General features: G+C 34.6%; 1 protein-coding gene across 1 annotated transcript in view; it reads right to left on the bottom strand.

Moving 5' to 3' along the window:
- Positions 1–17953, bottom strand: part of LOC150096268 (uncharacterized) — a 170682-nt gene extending 152729 nt beyond the window's left edge. Inside the window, exon 1 of the mRNA XM_090409017.1 lies at positions 17830–17953. The gene's annotated coding sequence lies outside the window, so the exon portion shown is untranslated. The remainder of the gene's footprint in view (positions 1–17829) is intronic.
- Positions 17954–23518: the final 5565 nt, after the last annotated feature.

Here is a 23518-nt window from a genome sequence, read left to right as displayed (position 1 = left end):
TTATAATATAATATAATTAATATAATATATAAATTAACACACAGTCAATTGCTACGATAAAGACCCAAGAGGTTATTTTTCCGACAGCAACGCTGGGTAGTGTTGTACTACCCAGGTGTTTACTTACGCTTGGCCTCGCCGATAGTTCCTCGGCATAAAACTCTTAGATTTTGATCTCCGAGTTTCGTATCCTGCTTTAAAATAATGAGGGATTTATTACCCCCTTAACTTAACACAATCAATTGATTAATGAAAACACAAATCTAACTAATTGACAATTGGCATTTATGTCTTTAGGGGTGAAGCAAGATGCTTTTCATATTCCCCGCTATCTGTTGTGGTTACATTGAGGGTAAAATTTATGAGCAATTTGCTCGCCCTGAATGGGCATGGGGATTATGCATCGCTATAGGAGATTAATATAGATTTTAGTTTTCTATATATATATTTGAATATGTCCGTTGCCTCGTATGCTGCAGCTTGCTGAACCAAATCGTTAGGGTGTGTAGACGTCTTTAGGAAAATCTAACTAATTGACAATTGACATTTATGTCTTTAGGGGTGAAGCAAGATGCTTTTCATATTCCCCGCTATCTGTTGTGGTTGCAGTGAAGGTAAAATTAATGAGCAGATTGCTCGCCCTGGATGGGCATGGAGATTATGCATCACTAAATCTAACTAATCCTTATAGTCCTTATAAGGACTGGCTTAAAGGGGCGAAGCAAAATGCTTTTCATCTTCCCCGTTATCTGTAGAGGACAGTGTAGGGATAAGGTGTTATTGAGCTATTAAAGCTCTGATCATGGCAGGAGGGTAACAGCATTAGCCGAGCCTCAGTTAGAACTTCACTGGCTACAGCATTGCCATCCATTACCCTCCAAGGGTATTGGATTGAATGAATCAATCACCGCATCTCACGGTCGATGGATATCACCAAACCTAAATCTAACTAAGTCCTTATAAGGACTGGCTTAAAGGGGCGAAGCAAGAATGCTTTTCATCTTCCCCGTTATCTGTAGAGGACAGTGTAGGGATAAGATGTTATGGAGCTATGAAAGCTCTGATCATGGCAGGAGGGTAACAGCAATAGCCGAGCCTCGGTTAAAACTTCACTGGCTACAGCATTGCCATCCATTACCCTCCAAGGGTATTGGATTGAATGAATCAATCACCGCATCTCACGGTCGATTGATTCCCTATCTAAATCTAACTAATTGACAATTGACATTTATGTCTTTAGGGGTGAAGCAAGATGCTTTTCATATTCCCCGCTATCTGTTGTGGTTACAGTGAAGGTAAAATTTATGAGCAGATTGCTCGCCCTGAATGGGCATGGAGATTATGCATCACTAAAGGAGGCCAATATAGCTTTTGGTCTTCTATATTTGAATATATCCGTTGGATCGTATGCTGCAGCTTGCTGAACCAAATCGTTGGGATGTGTGGACGTCTTTTGGAAAAACTTAAATCTAACTAAAATTCGCGTATATATTTTATATATTACACTTTTAATATAAACAAAATGGTGTCTTAATATAATTTAAATAAAATCTGAAAATTTTAAGAAAAATTAATAAAACTATATTTATTTAATAAATAAAGAACAGGTACATATTTTTACATAGTATATAATACAAATAAAGGGGAATATCACTGAATAAAATCTGAATTTAAGAAATCTAATGAGTTTTTTACTTGTGTACTCATATTGTAACATGACTTAAACCGCTTGTACTAATATCACCGCTTATTTCCTCGGTTTCATTAATGATCATAAATTAACAGTTGAAAACTGAATTAATCATAAATTATGGGAAGATAAAAACATAAAATGCACTAAATATAAGAAGTTACAACCGAATCATTTGATCTAGTAGTATATTTTTCAAAAATAATTTTAAAAAATGCGTTTTAATATTTGCATGCATCTCAGAGTTTAAAAACAAGCATGAATATATTCGTGAAACGAACAATAAAAAGCAGAAAAATTTCACTTCTCGAAGTCCCTGGAATTCTGAGCCTTATACAGAAAATAAATTATTTATTATTTGAATTTAAACGAAGAGTTCAGTGTTATTTATTTATATATATCATAGTTATTTATTTAAAATGTATTTCTTTTTATTATGCAAAACATAATTCTGTTGATATTTTCGTTCTTTGTAATTTATTATTTCTAAATATATTGTTTGCAAGTAGATTAGTAGAGGGGATATTGAGAAGTCTTAACAAATGTCGTCTGCTTACATACAGATACGTTTCCTTGCAAACTTTAATTCCTCAGATTTCAGGAGGACACATTGCCTAATCAGAGATGAATTCTAAATATACCACTTCTAGAATTAAATATAATGGGGGGGGGGAGTTACAGTGCACGAACAATGAAGTTGTCAATTGATGTCGATTGGTAAATGCGAGGAAAATATGCGATCATCATTAGCTTCAAACCGATAGAAAACCATTTTAGCATGGCGAATACCGAAACTATAGAAAAGAAACTGATAACCTTAGAATCATTAAAAGTGGAGGAGGTTGCTAGGAGTTTAAATCAACCCACTTAAGAAATTATAAAGGAAACTATACTTAAGGCGAGGTTTGTAACGGTTAATCACTGTTTGTAACCATCTGAAATTTAAATACGGGAAAAGTATTTATTTGTCATTCTCAGATCCTCCGCGGAACTTCCTGGCAGCAATGCGAGACAAAGGAATCTGTTAATTACTACCCACGCGCGTTTAATGATCCATAATTAATTGTCTTTCCTATCTGCTTATCACTCTGACTACTCCAGGGGCAGATCATTACCATTATACAACTTTTACAGGTGTTTCTTCTTCGTAAGGGTGCGAGATTAGTGTTTTTAACGGCCTAGCAATACATTAACAGCATGCAGATCACGTCTAGGCATCGTGACCAAGTTCAGGTTAACCACGATGTCGTAAAATCATTTAAAATGCAGCAATTCAAAGGGTACATCACCCTTCTATTCAACCTTGTTCTCGCGGCCTTGTTAGCGAACATCTCAATAATATCCGCGTGCTATGACTTTATAATAACTACGTGGAAAAATTCTGTGCATGTCTACAAATCAACTTGTTTACTCGAGGTTAGTGGATCGTTTCTTAAAACTTAGTTTTATTTTCGGATAATTTCAGTGACAGTGGCAGCCCGTACAAAAGCACTGCTACATTGCAGCACCCGCAAGGAAAAAATTAAAAATTTAAATTTCGTTTGTGTATATAAATAATAACAATGCTTACAACATTATATAAATGCCGTACATGTTAAAGGTCACAGCTTATGTTTCGACAGCGACTGAATAGTTAATAATTGGAATTGTTCGATTAACGCTTTAGATTACGAAACAAATACACTGCGATCTAACGCAGTGTCGGAATTATCACGATCGGCCAATTGCAGTTAGACTCGCCGATATTTGTTTGCACTTGTGATTGCACGTTACAAGTGATTCTGACACTGCTCGTTTGGGCAGTGTATCGTATGCTTGCGCGCGTTATTTCTGTGTGAGAGAGAGAGGGTGAAATATTTTTAATAAAACAATTTTTTAATATGTAAATTTAATTATTAATAAATTGGTTACTGATTAGGAAAAAAAAAGAATTTGTTGATTATTTTTTTATTTTTTTGTATATGCAGCATCCCCGCCTAAAATTTTCACCGGTCGCCACTGTTCAGTAATTTGTTACGATTCTTTTTTTTTTTTTTTTTTTTCCCGTTGACTCCTCCCCTGGTGTCAAAGTGTACAATATCTCTGTTTCGTGTTCCTAAATCCCACGGTTTTGAATATGTATTGTTCGATGTTTATATTCATTATAATAGTTGCCTCAACTTCTGAATAGTTACGTTACTTGCGTTGGCTTTATTGACGGTTGCGACAGCCACTGTAAACATCACAACAAAGGAGATTTAATGACGTTCTTCCATTTTGAGAAAATGTACACAAGCAATAACGGACATGAGAGAACACTAAAATGAAGAATTTATGAAAGTAGCAATATACGTAATATCTCTCACAAAAGAGTAATAGCAATTGTGTTATTTGAGTCAGCAACAGCACAATGACAGGCTGGTAAGTCTATTGTGTCAATAAAATATCTTTTACGCAGTCAAAATTTCCCAAAATACATCCTACCCAGACTGTTCCTTTTTACTTAGTCAGCGCTAAGTCGATCTTATCATACATAACTACGTTTCCAACAGTCAACTAAGTAATTAACTGTTACTATGGAAATCTAATGCAGCAAGGTTACCATAGCAACATATCAGCAATTAACTTGATTAAAGTAGCCTCGAACCAGTCATAAAATGACAGGTGGAAAACTACTGTAAATAAAGAAAGCTGTAATTGAATTTTAGATTTTATTTCAGCTTGCATACATCGCATTTATTATTATTTTCAAATCAAAAAACGAAACGAACATTTGTATTGTGAAGCTGCTTCACCTATGTTCCGATAACTGATATTTCATTTTAATCTTAAGTTTTGGTTACTATTACTAAGAGCGAAGTGTAATATTTGCAGCTGATATGTAACGCTTCGTGCTCACAATCACAGATTAATAATTTATAGCCATACGGAAAAAAGGCGTTTTATATTTATAATCACAATGATTACAAATATTTGTGATCAGTGTGGAAGTCTTTTCTGACTGCAGTATTTAATAATCGTTGAATAAAATTAAGTGTACGTGCTAGGAAAACTTTTACGGTCTTTGTCCGTTGGCCAAGAGTGTGGCGAATCTAAAAATTCTGTTGGATTCTACTGCTCTATACTACAAAATTACTAAAGTGGTCAGATGAATCGCTACGTGCTATAACACATATTTAACATTAAATCGCCACTTATCAAAAGATTTTTTTTGAAATAAAAACACAAGTTAAACACACGATTATCTACTACTGTTTGTACTCCAAGAATTATTGTTTTATAATTTCATAGATTCAAAATTTAATATCTACCGATTTTGAAGTGAATATATTTTTTCCCATTCTATTCAGAGATGGGGAAAAAATATTAAAAACCAACTCTAAACGCACCAGCTCTAAATTTAACCACGTAGATTTCGTGGGGTTGTGTGGACTTGTTAGGCCTTATTGTGGCCCGAGAAATGCTGAGTACTTCTTTACAAGGTATAATTGGGTTGGCAAGGAGAAAAAATTCAAGTATTATGGCGATAATAAATGATACAGTAAAACACGTATTTCTAAGAGGAAGCTCTAAAATAGACCATTTTTATGCGAATCAATCCATATTGATGTATTGTCCAGTTTGCTAGGCGTGCGTTTAAATGAGTCATAAAACACAATAAATTATGGAAATACTTCTCAGATGTGTAACGCGGTAGTACAATAACCTTATTTTGTAAAGATCTATCCCTTAATGACAGAAAGAGAGATGAAATCTATGGAAACATTTTCGCAGTGCCTTCAACCTCATTTTCAAAGAACAAAACAGCCACACACACACACACGCACACATCTCGTACTTCTTTCAAGACATCATTAGCGAAAGCGATCCCTTCTCTGTAGTGTTTTGTTCCTTTCATGCGTCTCCGTAATTTACTTCGCTCACTGAGAGATAAAGAATTGTATGTACGTGTGTGATATGGACCGCATCTCCGAAAGTAAAGTTGGAAATAAAATTCAACCGGAGAATATTTTATGATGTTACCTTATTAACAGTGAGCAGAATTGCACTGAAATATTTCCAACTCTCCGCAACATTTTTTTTTTAAAGTCGAAATTGTTGTTTTCTAAGTTTTAGTGATGTTTATGGATTTGTTGAGTTCTTTTTTTTTTTTTTTTTTCAACTGAAGAAAATTTCTGAATTATTTATTCGTATAAAATTGTACTTATGTATCTTAATATAACTGTGCATTTAGTATTTATTCATGCTAATTATATTTATGTATTTTAATGTTTCATTAGTCTCTTTGACGGCCAATAAACTTCTGTAATTTTAAAAAGCCTATCTAGAATTTTTATCCATTATTTATATATTGTCTTAAAAGATAGAAAAAAAAATAAGAAAAAAAAAGTAGAAAAATATATAATTTTTGCAAATTATAATATTTTATTAATTATTTATTGAAATTTATTAATACTTTCTTATATTTTTCAGACAATCCGAGTTCGAACTCCATCTAAGATGTAGGGGGCCCTTTATCAGGTGTTTTGAATCAGATAGTGAGTCAGCCGGTCTCATACGGAGACGGAGGGCTTTTGTCCCGGAAACGCGGGTTCTTCGTCCCTCAGAATAGACTAGAAATAGGGATGACTCAACTTAGTCCGTCAAATTTGGTTTCGAATACCTGCACGAAGTGTGGCTCTATGCTTGAGCGTAAATCAGTGAGAATTATGATTATACAGTATTTATTGATTTACATATATATAATTATTTAAATAATTTCGGCTGTTTCAATTTTGTTACAAGTAGATTTATCATCACCACGTCGTTTAGAATAATTTCTAAGAGTTGTCCGATATTATTTCCCTTGGTGAAAAAAAAAAAAAAAAAAAAAAAAATCCCACTTCCGTATACCTCGCATCCACACAAAGGAATCAGCGCAAAAACTACAGAAATTTAACAATTGATATTAAACACGTGTAGATAGCTTGCATTCAGATAAGAAACCAAAAATATGAAATAAAAACTAAATATTATTATTAACTTCCTACCGCAATCAGGATATTCCATTCAATGCTCCAGACATTCAAGACTATTTGTACCTATATATGAAAGACATTTTCTTAATGGAATGAACATGATATAAAAATATAATGTGGACATCAACCCATGACTCAAGTTGGCCAATATTTTTTTAATTTGCTTTTAATTTAAGATTTTTAATTTCTTAGACATTCGTTTATTTTTAATGTGTCCAGTTTCGGATCCCAATTACAAATAGAAACGCGATGAATCGATTCCTGTAAATTATTGTATAGAGATTTTTTTGTATTATTATTATAAAAATAACATAGACCAGCCATTCTAAAAATTCTTCCTTTCGTGGATGATATATATGATCACACTATCAAAATATTTTATTTCATGCTATCTCTCTCTCTCTCTCTCTCTCTCTTCTATATTATATATATACACACACACACACACACACACACACACACACACACACACACACACACACACACACACACACACACACACACACACACACACACACACACACACACGCCGATAGAAAGTTGGAGAAACTAACGCAGAACGAAAACAAAGTCACACAAAAATCGTTTTTAACGAAAAAATGTACCTCCAAATATATTGACTATGTCTGTTCCTTTGATTCTTCTTCTTTCTCCTCTCTTTTCAACTGAAGGTGAGTTAACCAGTCTCATACGGAGGTTGAAAGGTTTTCCTACATTTTATCCTGCAAAAGAATCAAACCAACTAGAAACACACAGACGCAATTAACACACATAATACACTGGCCTCATAGACTTGTTTGCTTCGGCCGTAATCTCAAATAACAAAACGTTCTCCTCAGAGAATCGTGTTTTTTTTTTGTTTTTTTTTTCCTTCATTCGCTTTGCTGCTTGTCATTAGTTTGAATAGAGAGAAAAAAAATTGTTTTCTAGTTGAAGACAAAGATTTGACTTTTGTGTGAAAGACTTGACAAGCGCTGTTGAAACAGTTTGGCGTGTAAATAACAATGCTGTCTTGATGGCTGTCGTTATTTGGATAAACTAAAACGCTTCTGCGAAACGAGACTTGTAATTTCCAATGCGGATATTTTTATGTTTTCCTGTGCACAGGTCGTCAACAGAACTTTGTCATCAGCTGCCGCCTTTAGTCTTTTAACGTATTCATGAGGGAGGCGTGTTCGAGTGGGCGGTCGACTACAGAGGTGAAAGTTTGTATCGGAAACAGAGAGAGAGAGAGAGAGAGAGAGAGAGAGAATATTTCCAAGAATCTGCAGAAGGCCTTTTTGTTTATTAATATTTGACGGTTGTGATGATGTCGCTTTCATCTGGCAGCTCACCCAGAATGGAAAGAATGTAGGCCACATACAAGTTTATCCATTCACGTTATCTGTAAAATAAAATGCATTATTCTTATCATTTAATTATACCTAATCTGAAGGGAAAAACTTAATGTTATGTGTATCAGAAAGTAGTAACTATGACAAAGATTGTAAGCCTTACACGTCCATTCACATAAATAAATAACACTGTAAGTGTATCAAAAAGTGGGTTCGGCAAAAGAAGTATAAATATATTTATATGCTATCTTTTTTATTACTAACTACCAGCATTTTTTGAGGCAAAATTTAAGACACTCAATAGCTTAAGCTTCCCCCCCCCCCCCAGTTCTCCTTAATAATAGTTACTTAACAATCAGTTTCCGACTTCGAATGTCTAAAGCTTCAATCCATCCTGGTTTTTCCCTATCAGTCGTTTCCGATTACCGTAGGTGACTTTTGTAGGCATTGCCACAAAGTATTCCTGGTGAGATTTTTACAGGGTAGTTCACCATTGCTCCCCCCCCCCCCCCCACAAGTTTTATCCGGGCTCGGGACCGGCATATATGACTGGGACGTATTCATGACTGATCTATGTGTGTTTGCGGGACCCGTTTGTCTGTTCTGGGGGGAACCAAAGTTTCCGGGTGAAAAAAAAAAAAAACTACCTCATCGAAAGAAACCAAATAAAGGTTTCTTACGTCTTTGACGGGAATTGAACCCAGGTCTTTCCAACAAAAGGGCTTCGTCTATACTGACTGAGCTACGGAGACTCACTCAACCCATACCTCCAAGAAACTATTTTTTAAGTAATATTGTTATATTCTTTTTTGTCTCTATTAATTTGCCCATATGTTATTACAGAGTCTGGCGCGATAGGTTTTACTCCAATCTGGTGTTTGCAGTCCTTACACATTAGTATCGCGCTATTTCCATTTTTAATTCGAGATATTTGTGGAATTGCAAAAAAGGACCAATTCAGAATTATATATTACATTATAATAACTCCGTTGGATAAATGAAATTTGAGAATTTAGAATGTGCACTAGAATGCATCTAAACGGTTCGATTTTGTAATCCATTATTGTCCAAACAACTCTAGGTCCAATCGTAATGCTAAACAGTTTCACGATAGAGTAAGCAATTTGCATCGTACTATCTTTTTTTCGATCGTTAAAAATACTGACGAAGAAAGAATAAAAGAAGATAAAAGGATAATCCAATTTTGAGTGCAAAAACAAGCTATGGTCTTCTCATAAGCAAAAGGAAAGGTGTGTAAAATTTAGTGGTGGAACATCCAGAGACGCGAATTTGTTCTGCATCAGACATTCTCATATCCAAGGTGGTTGAAAACATGCCCGACTTGAGCTACTATAAAATCCCGAAAAAGAAATTGCAACGAAAGAAACTAACGATTTATATGTCGATAAATTCATGTAAGGAAGTATTTAAAAATTCCTTTTTTTTTAATCACAAAATCTTTAACACTAGTAGCATAAATGCCAGTGCACGTTGACAATATTGGATCGCTTCATAAGTTATTCATCTAGACGTTGATTAAGTATTATATAAAAAAAAAAGGACTTACCGTTTTAATCCATAGTCTCAGCAGGACGGAAATGAAGTTAGCTGACTACAACCACACGAAACTGTTTTTAAACACCAACTGGATTGACTGTAAACACTGAATTTCCGTGGTGCAATCGAACTCTTTAAGTAATGTCCCAAGTCTGTGTGTCCTCTAACTTTGCTTTCTAAGGACAAGACAAAATCTTTCTTACTAACGGACAACATTGCCTACTGTGGAATGTTCCTGTTGTATCGAATACTGTCGAATGTTATTCTACTGACGTCATTTAGTCACTGACTGCGCAGTAGTTTCGGTTGTTTCCATGGTACTAGATTACCATGGCAGCTAAACAGACGCTCATTCCACAATACGAAATTGTAGGCTTGCATTAAGATGGAAAAAAATCCACTGGTTTAATGTTCAACTTAGATGTTCCCACTAAGAATTGTTGAAAGGGTAAAGACAACTTTCACACTTAGTGGGTTAACTGTAATACTCAATTAGGAGACATCTTACAATGTAGTTAAAGGAATTTGGGTTTACTTGAGCTTGTCTAGTTTTACCTGAGCAAACAATGCGTGTTTGGATAGAGAGAAAAAAGCAGATCGAAATCTATTTAGTAATACAGAAATAAATAATATTTGAATACAGGGGAGGTGGTATGATACGCCCACGTGCTATAATAAAAATATCACGTGAAAAAAAAAAAAAGGTAGATGAGGATAGCCTTTTACAGATACTGTTGTTAACAACAACCAGGAATTGTTTGTGTGTGTAAAAACTGTAATTTTAAGTGACCCGCGCACACACTCACTACTTGTAATTACATTGACAATTTACTTCCTGGATCATAATACATAGAGGTGACTTTTAGAGGATTAAATACTTCTAGTTAACAAAACTTGCATGAATATAGAAGAGAATGAAAGTATAGTCGATTTTACACACACGCACATAAAATCAAGGAAGTACTTTTGAGCTTTTATTGTTAAATATTCTGCGCAGCCTTCCAGCATCACTGTTAGACGTAAGAACCTTCTAATTACTACCTATGGATAGGACAAGCTTGGATGATTTCACAGTAAACGACTGTTAGGGTTGCTTGGCAAGTACCACAAGAATGTCGTGATTATAGCTGCGATGGGGAAGAATAATTTTCAAGTCTTTAAATGCTCTCTAAAGAAAGAAGAAAAGACCGACATGGTCAAAAACATATGATTGTCCTACACAGTGGTGGCCGGTGAAAATTTTAAGTGGGGGTGCTGCATGCACAAAATAAGAAAAATAATTCATTTTTGGATAATCAGTAACCAATTTATTATTAAATAAATTTACATATTAAAAAAATTGCTTTATTAAAAATATTTCACCCTCACCACGAACACACACCAATAATAAAAGTTTCGTATCTCACAGAAATAACGCGCGCAAGCATACAATTTATCTGTATCTGTAGCGACACTGCTCAACGAGCAGTGTCGGATTCACTTGTTACGTGCAGTGACAAATGAAACGAATATCGGAGAGTCTAGCTGCAAGTGGCCGAACGTGATAATTCCGACACTGCGTTAGATCGCAGTGCATTTGTTTCGTAATTTAAAGCGTTAATCGAACAATTCCAATTATTAACTATTCAGTCACTGTCGAAACATAAACTGTAACCTTTAACGTGTTGTATTGCATTTATATGATGTTGTAAGCATTGCTTATTCATAAACACAAACAAAATTTGATTTTTTTCGTTTTTTCCTTGGGGGTGTTGCAGTGTCGCAGTGCTTATGTACAAGCCGCCACTGGTCCTACAGGAAGAGTTATATTGTGGTTTCCTTTTGCTGTTATCTTACTTGAAAGTCTGCGGGTTCGATCCGTCATGAACGAGAGGAACTTTTTCTGTAGATTTTTTTATGTGGCTTAATTATCCGAACTTAGACAAACGTGATCACTTTTAATATCTTTCTCTCCATAAAAGTATTACCAGGAACACACACACACACACACACACACACACACACACACACACACACACACACACACACACACACACACACACACACACACACACACACACAGTATTGAAATGATCTGAGATATTCATAAAAAAGGCAAGATCTACAATTTACTATGGGCTGTTAAAATTATAGATGTGTGTAATATAAGTTATATATTTACTACTTTTTTAACGACTAGAATGAGACATACATGAGTAATCAATAGACAAAAGTAAGTACATCTTATGTGGTATGACGTAATATTATTTCTTTGTCCTATTGACTTTTTATGCTCGCATATATTCCAGGTTTTTTTAGTTTAGTGAAAAGTATCTCGCATCCTGTTTGGAGAACCACTGCAGCAGTGGTTCTGAAACACTTTTCCAGAAAACAGCTGCTAAAAATACTGTTCAGGGTGTAATTTATCTCGCCTTTTTGAGTTGCTTTACTTAATTTTGCTAGTCAGAAAATAGGAACAAAATGAGTAACTGGGAAAACAAATAAAACAGGAGAGGAACGTATCGAAAAAATGACGGTAAAATCCCTCAAATGACACATAAATTTTATGTGTCATTTGAGGGATTTTTATTTGTTTATTTAGTTTGGTTTGGGAATTACGGCTCAAGCACCTAAAACTGTCGACGATGGTGTGTATTCTGTCTGTTAATTGAAATATGTTCTCATGTTAGTTTTCCTGTTTATAAAAAAATCCATCCATCTCTGTATGAGCCCAGTTCCCCTTCAGTTGAAACTTCGTTTTAAAAAGTTCCTCGCGTCCAGGTCCTTATAACCAAAGGACAAATCTCGCATAGTTATCGATACCGGGAAGAAAAGAGCCATCATGATCTTAACTTACATAATACTCCAAACATACCACTAACTCAATACAGAAAATGCATTTTTTAAGCAGACGAAAATTTGAAATTTCATCCATAGCTGCTAATGAAACAATTGGTCAGTACTCCATAACATGTATATTACAATGAGGATTAAAATTGAAAATGCAAATATATTTTAGTGCAAACTCATAATTGGACGAAATGGTATTCGTTAGAATTACAGACGAAGCAATTAAAACTATGAGACTCCAGTATAGTTACTGCTGAAGCAACTAAAACTCATGTCTGTTCCTTTGATGTGTTCTTCTGACCTCTCTGACTATTTTGTGGACTGAAAAAAAAAAAACGAGTTTTTGAGGCAAAACCCTTGCGCATCTGTATAAGACTGATTAATTCATCTTCGCAATCAAAGAGCCCTTATAAAGGCTATTAAAATTTGCATACTAAGAATGTAGTTTCTGGCCAGTCTGTTGGATGAAAAACGCGAGTTCTGTGCAGGAAGAAAGTCACACTCCATCTCCGTACGAGACCGGTAACTCACCTTCTGTTGATAAGTCCTTATAAAGGCTCTTCGCATTCCACACGGAATTCAAAAACGAACGGTTCTATTGGGGTACGATGCACCCCATTAAGTCGTTTTCCCTACTACTGGCTTCGTTGTTGAAGCAAGCCTAAATAAACAATAATAAAAATTATTGCATTGGAAATAGTTTGATAATGAGTGCTAACAAATCACTTACAATATACTCGAACTATAAAAATTCCTACATTATCATTAAGAGTCTGAATGGACGAACGTGTGTGTGTGTAGAGACATGTTCACTTATTAAGTTATGTGATTTTTTTGAAGTATTATTTTGCATTCGAGTCTATTGTGGCAAAGGCATTCGCAAATTTTCTTTGACTTTTTTTCAACTCAGAGAACACTTGAGTCATATACGAACACTCAAAGGGATATAAAATTTTTGATTGGGGAAAAATCTTGCATAATTTCTAGCCTGAAGCACAACGATTAGAACTCAACTTTAGTGATTGAATAAGCTAAATCAAACCAACACCAAAAAAAAAAAAAAAAAAACCAAGTGCATGCGCAGAGCTATCGACAACATCCCTTTCAGGAACATCGACAGGAAACAAGTCTGCATACAATGAATGCCAAGAATTGCTAAGTTATATGAATGACCGCTGGTGCAGTTGGCCAAGTAAGTGATAAGAGTATTCGCTCTTCAACCAACAAGCTGCGGATTCACATTCCACCGTGGACATGGACGTTTGTGAAATGCTTTTAGGTGGTAGATAATTGTATCCCCCGGTGTGGGACCACCGTCTAGCTTACTGAAGGCATGAAGTGGCTCGGAACACGTCATTGTTGAGACAGTGGTACCAATGGCGCAACTGTTCATTGTAGAAAGACCTAGTGAACGTTGTTCGTTCATTATATATGAAGGATGATCGCTCCTTGTTAGAGATTTGAGCCCAGGAGAAAAATTGCAACTGTCGCTGTTGTAACATGACATAGCGAGAGAGAGAGAGAGAGAGAGACTGCTTGTTTTCTATTACTCTTAAACTTCTTAATAGAACGATGCACAAAGCTATCCGGCAATTGACAGGTTCGGATTTATTTATAGGAATGAAAAACGTCTGACGCCTGCATAAATTTGCACGCTTCCCGTAAGTCAACAGACTTTTACCATTCCTGAGTGCACAGGAGAAAATTAAATTCCGTTTAGAAAGAATTTTCTCGTATTATTTAGTGTCGGAGAAATGTAAAAAGGTATTCAGGGAAACGATTGAAGATTTGAGCAAAGTATTCGGCATTTCTCTGCATAAGAAAGTTGTGCATTAAGTCGCATGAAATCAAATTATGCTGACAAGTAATACCTCGTCTCTCTCTCTCTCTCTCATTATTTTATATGACTACAGAGATTCTTCTTCTCAATAGAAAAGTTTCGATCTATACTGAAAATGGGAATGAAATATATTTATTTATTTATATGAATGCGGTTCAAATTCTATACGGATTCTTATATTAAGTTTTTGTTCAGCATTTACTTGTTTTTCAGAGTGAAATCTGTCTTCTTATATTTGCATTACAAATTGAACAATCAAAGCAAAGTTTATATGGAATTATCCAGTCTCCCTAATTGTTTCTGGCTGTACATCGTCTTCATTGTTTAATATTAATGCGCATCAAATATTATGCCTCACATGTGTACACGTATAACAAGCGATTAGCATCCTGTGATCAACTAATTAGCTAATGAAAATAAAACCTTTCTTTTTAGGAACATATTAATGGGTATGAAGTGATGCTAGAAGCGATGATGACTGCTGCCTATTTGTTTTCTTTTAATAAAATGTTGTAATCCAAACCGTTCATTCTTACCGAACTATTATCTAAGAATAATAGCCACCCTAAAAACACAAAAAAATCACAAGATCATTTCTTTTCTAAGATCGTCAATCTTCATCATTCAAAAACACCCCATTTGCTTTTAAATGACGCTCTTATTACAACCCAAACATCAGATCGATCGGTTGAAATTAGGAGAAGAGAGCATGCGAACAATGCTAAATACAAATGAAAGAAAAATCGGGACTAAGCGAACACGTAACAAACGTCTAGGTAACAATCACCATACAAACAATGAGGTGACGTTTACTCATACACTTATTAAGACTGCCTTTCAATGTATCGACAGAAGTGGTTAAATCCCGCTTTAACGTAAAAACGAAGTAAATGATATTTTCAGCTTATGTGTAGAGAAGGAAGAAGCTCATTAAGTTCTTAAAGAAACAGCAGAGAAACAACCAAACATCGGATAGTGTTCCACTTCTCCTAAGTGTTCAATGTGTAGCAGTTTTAAGTCAGAATATCCAAAATAGGTTTCGTTAACAGTTTTTCATTGTTAAGAGTAAATGCGAAAACTCTTTATGCACGCAAAGTCTTATCAAGTAAATAAAGAAAGTGGGATGCAGGGGGGGAGGGGGAATAGAAGACCTATACTAGTAGCCTACATTCAAAAATTAAATTGACTCAGCAGACCCCGTGCAGTCAAACTCGGGAGCAATGACAGACATGTCATTCTCTATTCCACTTAGATGCCATAACAACTCTCATCAGTCCCCTCATTACGGTCCCCCCTCTTTCTGTTCACCTTCCACTTAGCTAAACGAGATAGCGGAGTCTTATCTATGTGTGTAAGTGTGCCACTTGAACCTTTTCGCTGTCGGTCACTCGGTAGCAAATCACGTGACCAACTATCGCAGTTTGGGTGTATTTTTGGTGCTACACATCGAATGATAGACGATCTCCCTCGAGAGAAAAAAAAAAAAAACTGTTTGGATGGTTTACTTTCCTAATTAAAGGAAGTCAGTCTCCTTTACTAAGAAAGTAAAGTAATTTAAAAGTGTCCGAAAAACTTGAAAAGTAATGCGAGTTTGTTTATTTTTGGCCGATAAACATAGTCGCACGTATGCCACATTAATAAGAAGGAATGGTAATCGTTTCTTGCGTGCAAGATGAGTGCCTTATGAGTCCTTAGAGACTTATAAATAAATGTAACGTACTAACCTTTAAATATCCGTTTCTCATAACTTTTTGTCCACTAGTGTACGCAGATACATATTGATGCACTGCTGTTGCTGTTTGGGGAAGTGAATTTTTCGCCTGAAGAAATCTTGTCGCAACTGTGGTGCAATCAACGCTCTTTGAAGAATCAATTTCTTCTTTTCCACTGATCATGTTCAAGGAATCTCCGCTCTGAGGTGTTGGTTGGAGACTGTGAGTCACCATAGAACTGTGTGCGTCATATGCAAAATGCTTCACGCAACATTGTATTATGACTCGGCGAAAGATTTCGTGCCAGGAATTATAAATTCCAAACAGGAGATATAACAAAGTAAACCTGATTACCAGCAACACACACACATCGGTGATTTTGTATATTAATATATCTAAGAAATAAAAATCTGATAACATAGAAAACTACAAAAGAAACAAAACTATCCTATTCTTTTGAATTTTAAATATTCTCTCGGAGGTGTTCGACTAAGCATCTCATAAAGAAGGCTTACCTGAATTCTTGTTATGGATACGACTCAATTTAACTTCATATTGTATGATCTCTTTGTTCAAAAACCTAAGTGGAATCTTTCTAATTTAGACCTAATGACCATGTCTAGAGTCCTTTCTATTGTTATTCCTGTAAGTACCATTTCTCTATCATAGATTGAAGTCGTACTACCGCCGGTTTATAAATATGTTAGCAGAGTACACACACACATATATATATATTGAATACAACTCTACACGTTATCTGAGCAGCTGTCAATCTAGCCGTTGTATGTAGAAAGAGTGGGGGGGAGGGAGAAAGAGAGGGAGGATAGGGGGCTTCCTCCTTACTGCAACACCAGACGAGCGTTCTCAGACAGTACCTGCGAACGCCAGGTTGTTGCGTCATCAGTTTAAATGGCTTCCTGCCTTGCAGATGCTGTCCAGAGATGAAGCAGCTGAATGTGGAAGGGGTGGTGTATACGGAGAGCATACATTCGGTATCCTATCATTTAGGAGGCCACAGAGCTGTTAGGTGGATGGCAGCACCATACAATATTCTGTTGAATTTAATACGAACCTTGATTGGCTGTTTGATCGATCGTGTAAAAGGACTCGCTATCTTGTTCCTCCATGAGGTGAAAGACAGTGAAATGTCAAAGAAAGAGTTAAATTGATTGTACGTTAGTCGAAGAAGGGGTGGGATGAATTATTTAGAGGGATTTAAGATACTTTTGTTTGTCTCAAAACACTTAGGAATATTTGCAGATACGTTTTATTAGCGTTATCGCATCTATTTTTTTTTTGTTTTTTTTTTTTTCGTTATATCGATTCTAAACTCGGTAATTTAGATACGTTTACCTGTAAGTATGAAAACTAAAACAGTCATCTTTAAAAATACTTTTCTTAGTTGCTTCAAAAAAAAAAATGTCGTATAGTGAACCTCTCCATACATCGTTTTTACCACTCTTTGTCATCTTTAAGTTACATTCTCTCTCTACGTCAAGCGATACACTAAAATGGCACCAGTGAAAACTTTAAATCAGATTTAATATTAAGACGAATAGCATAAAAAAACACATACACACATACAAAAAGAAAACATGGGAAGCAATTCACGAAATAAAAAAAAATATTCTGTGTACACACAGCGTCACAGTTATCATCTATGTGTTAATAAGATTTCACTGAACCATGAAGAAAGAAACTGTCACAGACGGACCGACTTCCGTCGGCATTCAATATGGAACGCATACGTATATTAACAAGGTGTTCACACTTTGTTCTTTATTTATTTAATCAGCATTTTAACAAACAGTTAACAAGTACGTCAATTGCAGTGAAACAATGCCAGTCTGTATTGTATTTCTAATCTTACCTTGGCTCGTAGTTTTTTTAACGGTGAGAATAACGAGGATCACAAATATTCCGCGACTCAGGATAGCACTGCGTACGTATAACCATACTCTATGTCCTAAAAGATAGCGGGGCTCCCGTCTTGCTCTCGCTGCAGCTCAGCGTCCCAAAGGAATGCCGCAGTGTGTCTTCTGTCCAGTTGGCCAATCACGAACGAGAATGGCTGCGGTACCGTAGCGCCCTCTGCTTAAAGGAAAAGGGAAACGTGAGAGAAATTTTTCATTCAAAGCGAACGACTAAAAGGGACGAGATCGAAGAAACGAAAGAGTCACATAAGCCCAAGCGCGCGCGCGCGCGCGCGCTCTGGCCTCTCCCACCTGGCCAGACAGGTGGGAGGGAGGCGACCGTAACGCCACATAGATTAAAAAAAAAAAAAGTTGTACTAGCGTATTTCTGTCATCAAGGCAAACTCATCAGTTTAGTTAGCTCAAAGACTCCCCACCCAGTTATATGCATTTGCAGTATTAGTCATACCGAGAGTATCCACTTGTAATAGATGCAAGCGTGCTTATGTCTCATGTTGGGTTAGCATGACACAACATGAGACATAAAAGTATTTGCTGATAAAGGATAAGGTATGTTTTTCAACGAAATGAACTTAGCTCCTTTAAACAGGAATTAAAAAAAATCATATATTAGGTCAAAGGTCATACGGTTGATCTAAAAAACTTGAAGATTTGAGCACTTTCAGTATTAAAAAGTTACGAGTTTGTGCTTTGCTCTTTCTGTTCTTTTACATGCTAGTGGCTGAGTGATTCTCCGGTTGCATTAGGTTCTTCATAAATTTTGGTCACTTTTTGGCTTGAGACCTCCAATGCCATTAAGATGATTGCCCATATCTTTATTTTCTTTATTGGTACAATCCCCTGCGTTTAGTTATTTACTAAGTACCCATCATTCTCTTTCGCTCTTACCACTTTTGTATTGCTTGTCATTTTTCTTCATCTGATCCCTGTAGACACCCTTATTTTTAGTGGCGGTCATCAGTTCTGTTTACAAGAAACATCTACAGAGGACAGCTAGAAAACTATGTAATGAAAAAAAACAGCTATTTGTAGACAGGAAAAAAGGCAGTTATTTGTTATCATATTTAGCTTCTAATGTAATATTTCGATGGTCTGGTTAGCTGAGTGGATAGCGTCAACTCAACAGGCTGTACAAACATTCACACCCACGGTGGGATGTTTGTAAAGACATTCACACCGTGGGCGTGGATGTTTGTAAATGTCTTTAGATTGGAAACGAATTTTATTGCTGATGTTTCCAGAGCGGAATTCCATAATTATATAACCTCTATATACCACAGATTACCAACCTTGTGTGGATGGGACACACACACACACACACACACACACACACACACACACACACACACACACACACACACACACACACACACACACACACACACACACACACACACACACACACACACACACACACAAACAAAGTGCCTCTCTTAAACTAATTTTGATAGCTATATTTCCCATTATCAATTTGGGATATGGATTCCATATCCTTTAATAATAGTGAATCAAAAATGGCAGTGATCCTGAAGCCACTGATTACTTCTATCATAGAAATCATTAAGTTCCCCAATGTACTTTGAATTCACATAATAAGAATAGATGGAAAATTTAGATCATCCAAATCTTATTCAAGTTTTGGGGAAGGTAAGAAAGAATCTCAGTATTTCTTCTTACTTTCCAGACTTCGTAAAGAAATTCGAGATATTTAATCCATATCGGAATAAGATTATTAAGATTTGAACCAGCACAGAATCCAAATTAGAGATTGTTTGAAGGTAGGCCTATCAGGTTGATAAGTATGAGGAAAGATGTATTCATGTCTCAATAAACAAGCTGGTCCATACTGTGACAGACTATAACTGTAATGAGTTATAGTCTGTCACAGTGGGCCAATCATCGAATTAGTAAAACCAAGTAATTAAAAAAAGCAAATATTTCCTTACTTGTTGAAAGGTTCTTCATCGCTAGACATATACAGTTTTCTGTTCATAATAAAATGAGTACCCTTGAAATATGATGAACTCATTCATATACTTACTAATACATTCTCTGTATTATTATTCATGAACGCGAAGTCAGGAAGGGTGTGGCATTCCTAGGGAGCTAAGTAGTTAGTTTGATTCATTCTATTCTTTCAGGCCTTGTTTATGCGATTTCAGCAAACGCTGCAACAATAATGGTGTGACAGCGTTCAAGGGCAGGCGAACGGATGATACGACACATGCGCTTTGATTGGAAAAGACCTGAATTCGAGTCTCGCCAGTGACGTAAGGATCTTCATCCCAGAATAAAATGACTGCTCCAACTGGAGTAAGATAAGTCATTTGATATGGAGGATATGGAGAGGGAAGTGTTTATCATCTCTCAAACAGACAAATCTGCCTGCATTGGTCAGACAAGAACATTGCAATGTATAATGAGTCTCATCATAGATGACTTGAAAGCAGGTGTTCGTTGAGAATCACCTAACGGATAAGGAACATAGATTTATGCCAAGGGATGAAAGACTAAGTAGGACTTGAATCAGGTATTTGGCTACAATAAGGACATGAGATAAGAAAATGCCTTGGTAACCGATTAATGGGGAATTGAAGGACTACTTCTGCCTTTATAATAACTAGCCCATAATGACAGTTTGCGAATATAAGAAGACTTTTCATCTAGTCCAGTCTTGATATAAATAAAGAATATCAAAATTATCTTCCTAAAATCAGTCTAAACTTCATTTTAAGAGTCAGTTTGTTCAATTTCCACCTTCTGTTTATCGTCTAAGTTCTCGCGTTGTTTATGCACTCTACTAGAAGCCAGACATTTGAGCGATATTGGAATTCCATTAAGTTCATAGATTCCTTTCTTTCTTTTTCATTGACTCTGGCATTCGACATTAATCAGCGCGATTCATTTACTTGGCTTAACTTAGTACCACTTTCAGATAAGGAAGTGGTACTAACTTAAGACTTTGTTGTTATCTCATCGATAAGATGGGATAAGAAAGAAAGAAAGACATGCAATAATTTAGTAGAACTTCTGTTACATTAAATTATTGTTCAAAAATGTAAAAACAAACAGACTTCGAGTGAGATAATAATTGACTGTATTATTTGATTAGATTAATGATTTTACAATCCAGGTGTCGTTACTGGTCAAGTTGCAGGCTATTTTCTTGGATATGTATATATTTCTCGAAATAACATGACAAAAAATATTAAAAATTTTAAAAAAAATGAAAATATTAAATAAAATATTAAACTCAATGTTTCGAAATTAAAAATTAATTAATTTATTTCGTTTGTAAATTTAAAAATAGTAAATTTATGTAATAATTCTACGAAATAATTTAATACTTTTCATAATAAATAATCAATAAAATAATCATCATAAATAAATAAATAAATAAAAATAAATAAATAATCGATAAGTTTATCGGTAATTTTTTTAGTGTAAGCAATTATCGTGTGAAAGTAAACTTATATCAGAATATTGAGCGGAAGTTGCGATATATTTTTTATATTCATGTGCACTTACCAAAAAAACTTACCAGATTTTCACGTTTATTTCTTTGAAGTATTACAATACAGTACGTTTGTTTTGTAGTACTGAATGCCACCGATAGAGGTATCCAGCGCTTTGGGTATCAGAGATTATTTTAATTAGCAATACTTCTCTTGATGCTACTCGATTTGGAATTTTTTTATTACATAGTTCTTAATTTTTTATTACATAGAGAAAAAAACAAATTAATGATGATAATAAATATGCATTACAATAAACTTGAAATAAATAAATACATTTAAAATAAACTTGAAATAAATAAATACATAAATAAACTTAAAATAAAATAAATAAATTTAAAATAAAATAAAATAAATAAATAAACTTAAAATAAAATAAATAAACAAATTTAAAATAAATAAATAAATAAATTTAAAATAAATAAATTTATTTATTATTTTAAATAAATAAATTTTAAATAATACATAAATAAATTTAAAATAAAATACAATAAAATAATATAAATGAATAAATAAATTTAAAATAAAATTAAATAAATAAATAAAATAAAATAAAATAAATAAAATAGAATTTATTCTTGATAACTTGTTAATTTATCTTGATAAGTTATTCTTGTTACAAACATAACTTTTGCAAGAATGGTTTGTTGGAGATGGACAGTTTCCATCTTATCATATGCTCCAAATAAGATGCACATTTTTGAAAGAGAATCCATGGAATACAGCCATGGAATTTTAGCTGAAATTTGGGCTTGCAGATCTCGCAAAAAATAATACAAGCGCAATGAATATATGTCCGTAGAGCATCTATTTTTGAATGATATGATGTTACATAAATATCGGTAAGGCTCTAAATTACCCTTAAATCTAATTTCTTTAATATTCATATTAACCGTGTGAATATTCTAATTTATTTTTATTACATAATATTAACCATAATATCTTTTCTTGTTGGTATCCAACCAAGCTTTTATATATTTATCTTTGATAAAAACAACACTGTCAACTTTGTCACATATCTCTTTTTCACTCTTAATATTTGAACATTCAAATCGAATGGACAACAGCAGACTACCAAAAATTATACACATATAAAATAAGTGGAAAAATAAGAATCGGAAGACCAAAAAAGAAATTGTGTGAGATTGGAACAGGCCACCTGGCCTAAAATCCATGTTAGGAAGAAGAAGAATCTTTTTCTCTGTTTCTATTATTCATTCTTTCTTTCTTTCGCTAAACGCTCAGTATCAGAATAAATATTAAGCAGAGAATTGCATTTAATTCCAGTTTTCTTCAATATAAAAGCTCATTTATAAAATATGATAATTATTTTTTTTATTCCACTATTTTTGGATCGAGGCTTTTGCCCTAAAAATAAATGTTCTCTGTGTATTATTAGAACAATCTAAGATCTACGATTATTCATTTAAAGTTTTTTTTTTTCTGTAGTCTGATGAATAACAATAACTTTTGATTTGTGAAACGGGTGTGTATGTGTGTGTGTGCGTGTGTTTCTGAGATGATTTTTAAGACATTTTTAGAGACTGATCTGAAATAATGCTTCTATAAAGTCAACAAGTAAATTAAAAAATAATAATAATAAATAATGACACCGACGTGTCCTTTTAATACCACTGGGTAGGAAAGAATAAAGGGTAAACTCCTCTGTATTCAATCCAGAATTCTCCTTAGGGGTTGATGCTAAGACCAATCTTATTTTTGAGTATTTAGTATTAGTGATATACCCGAATCTAACTTGCTGATAATCATATCATAGTTGAATAGAAACAAATTATATTTAAACGCAGGAAAAACAAGTTTATATATCTTGACTTAGCCAAACACTGTTAGTGACATTAAATATCACCATTTGAATTGAATTATCGAACAATAGTGCAACTGTCCAACTCTAGAAAGAGAAATCTGACAAGATTTTCTAACTTAAAATAGAAGATACATGTAAATGATGTAAAAGCATAAAAAAGAATTAGATATATTTCATATAATTTATTATTTAAAATCACACGCACACACACACTTGAAATGTGTCTCTTTAGGTCAGTCAGTATCGACAATACCTTCCAGTTGGAAAGACATAATTTCAAATCCC

Source organism: Typopeltis vanoorti, chromosome 19, assembly GCF_054136105.1.
Source record: "Typopeltis vanoorti isolate ZY-2024b chromosome 19, IOZ_Tvanoo_1.0, whole genome shotgun sequence".
Classification (NCBI taxonomy): domain Eukaryota; kingdom Metazoa; phylum Arthropoda; class Arachnida; order Uropygi; family Thelyphonidae; genus Typopeltis; species Typopeltis vanoorti.
Note: the sequence above shows the minus strand (reverse complement) of the source record. Positions and strands in the feature narration are given on the sequence as shown.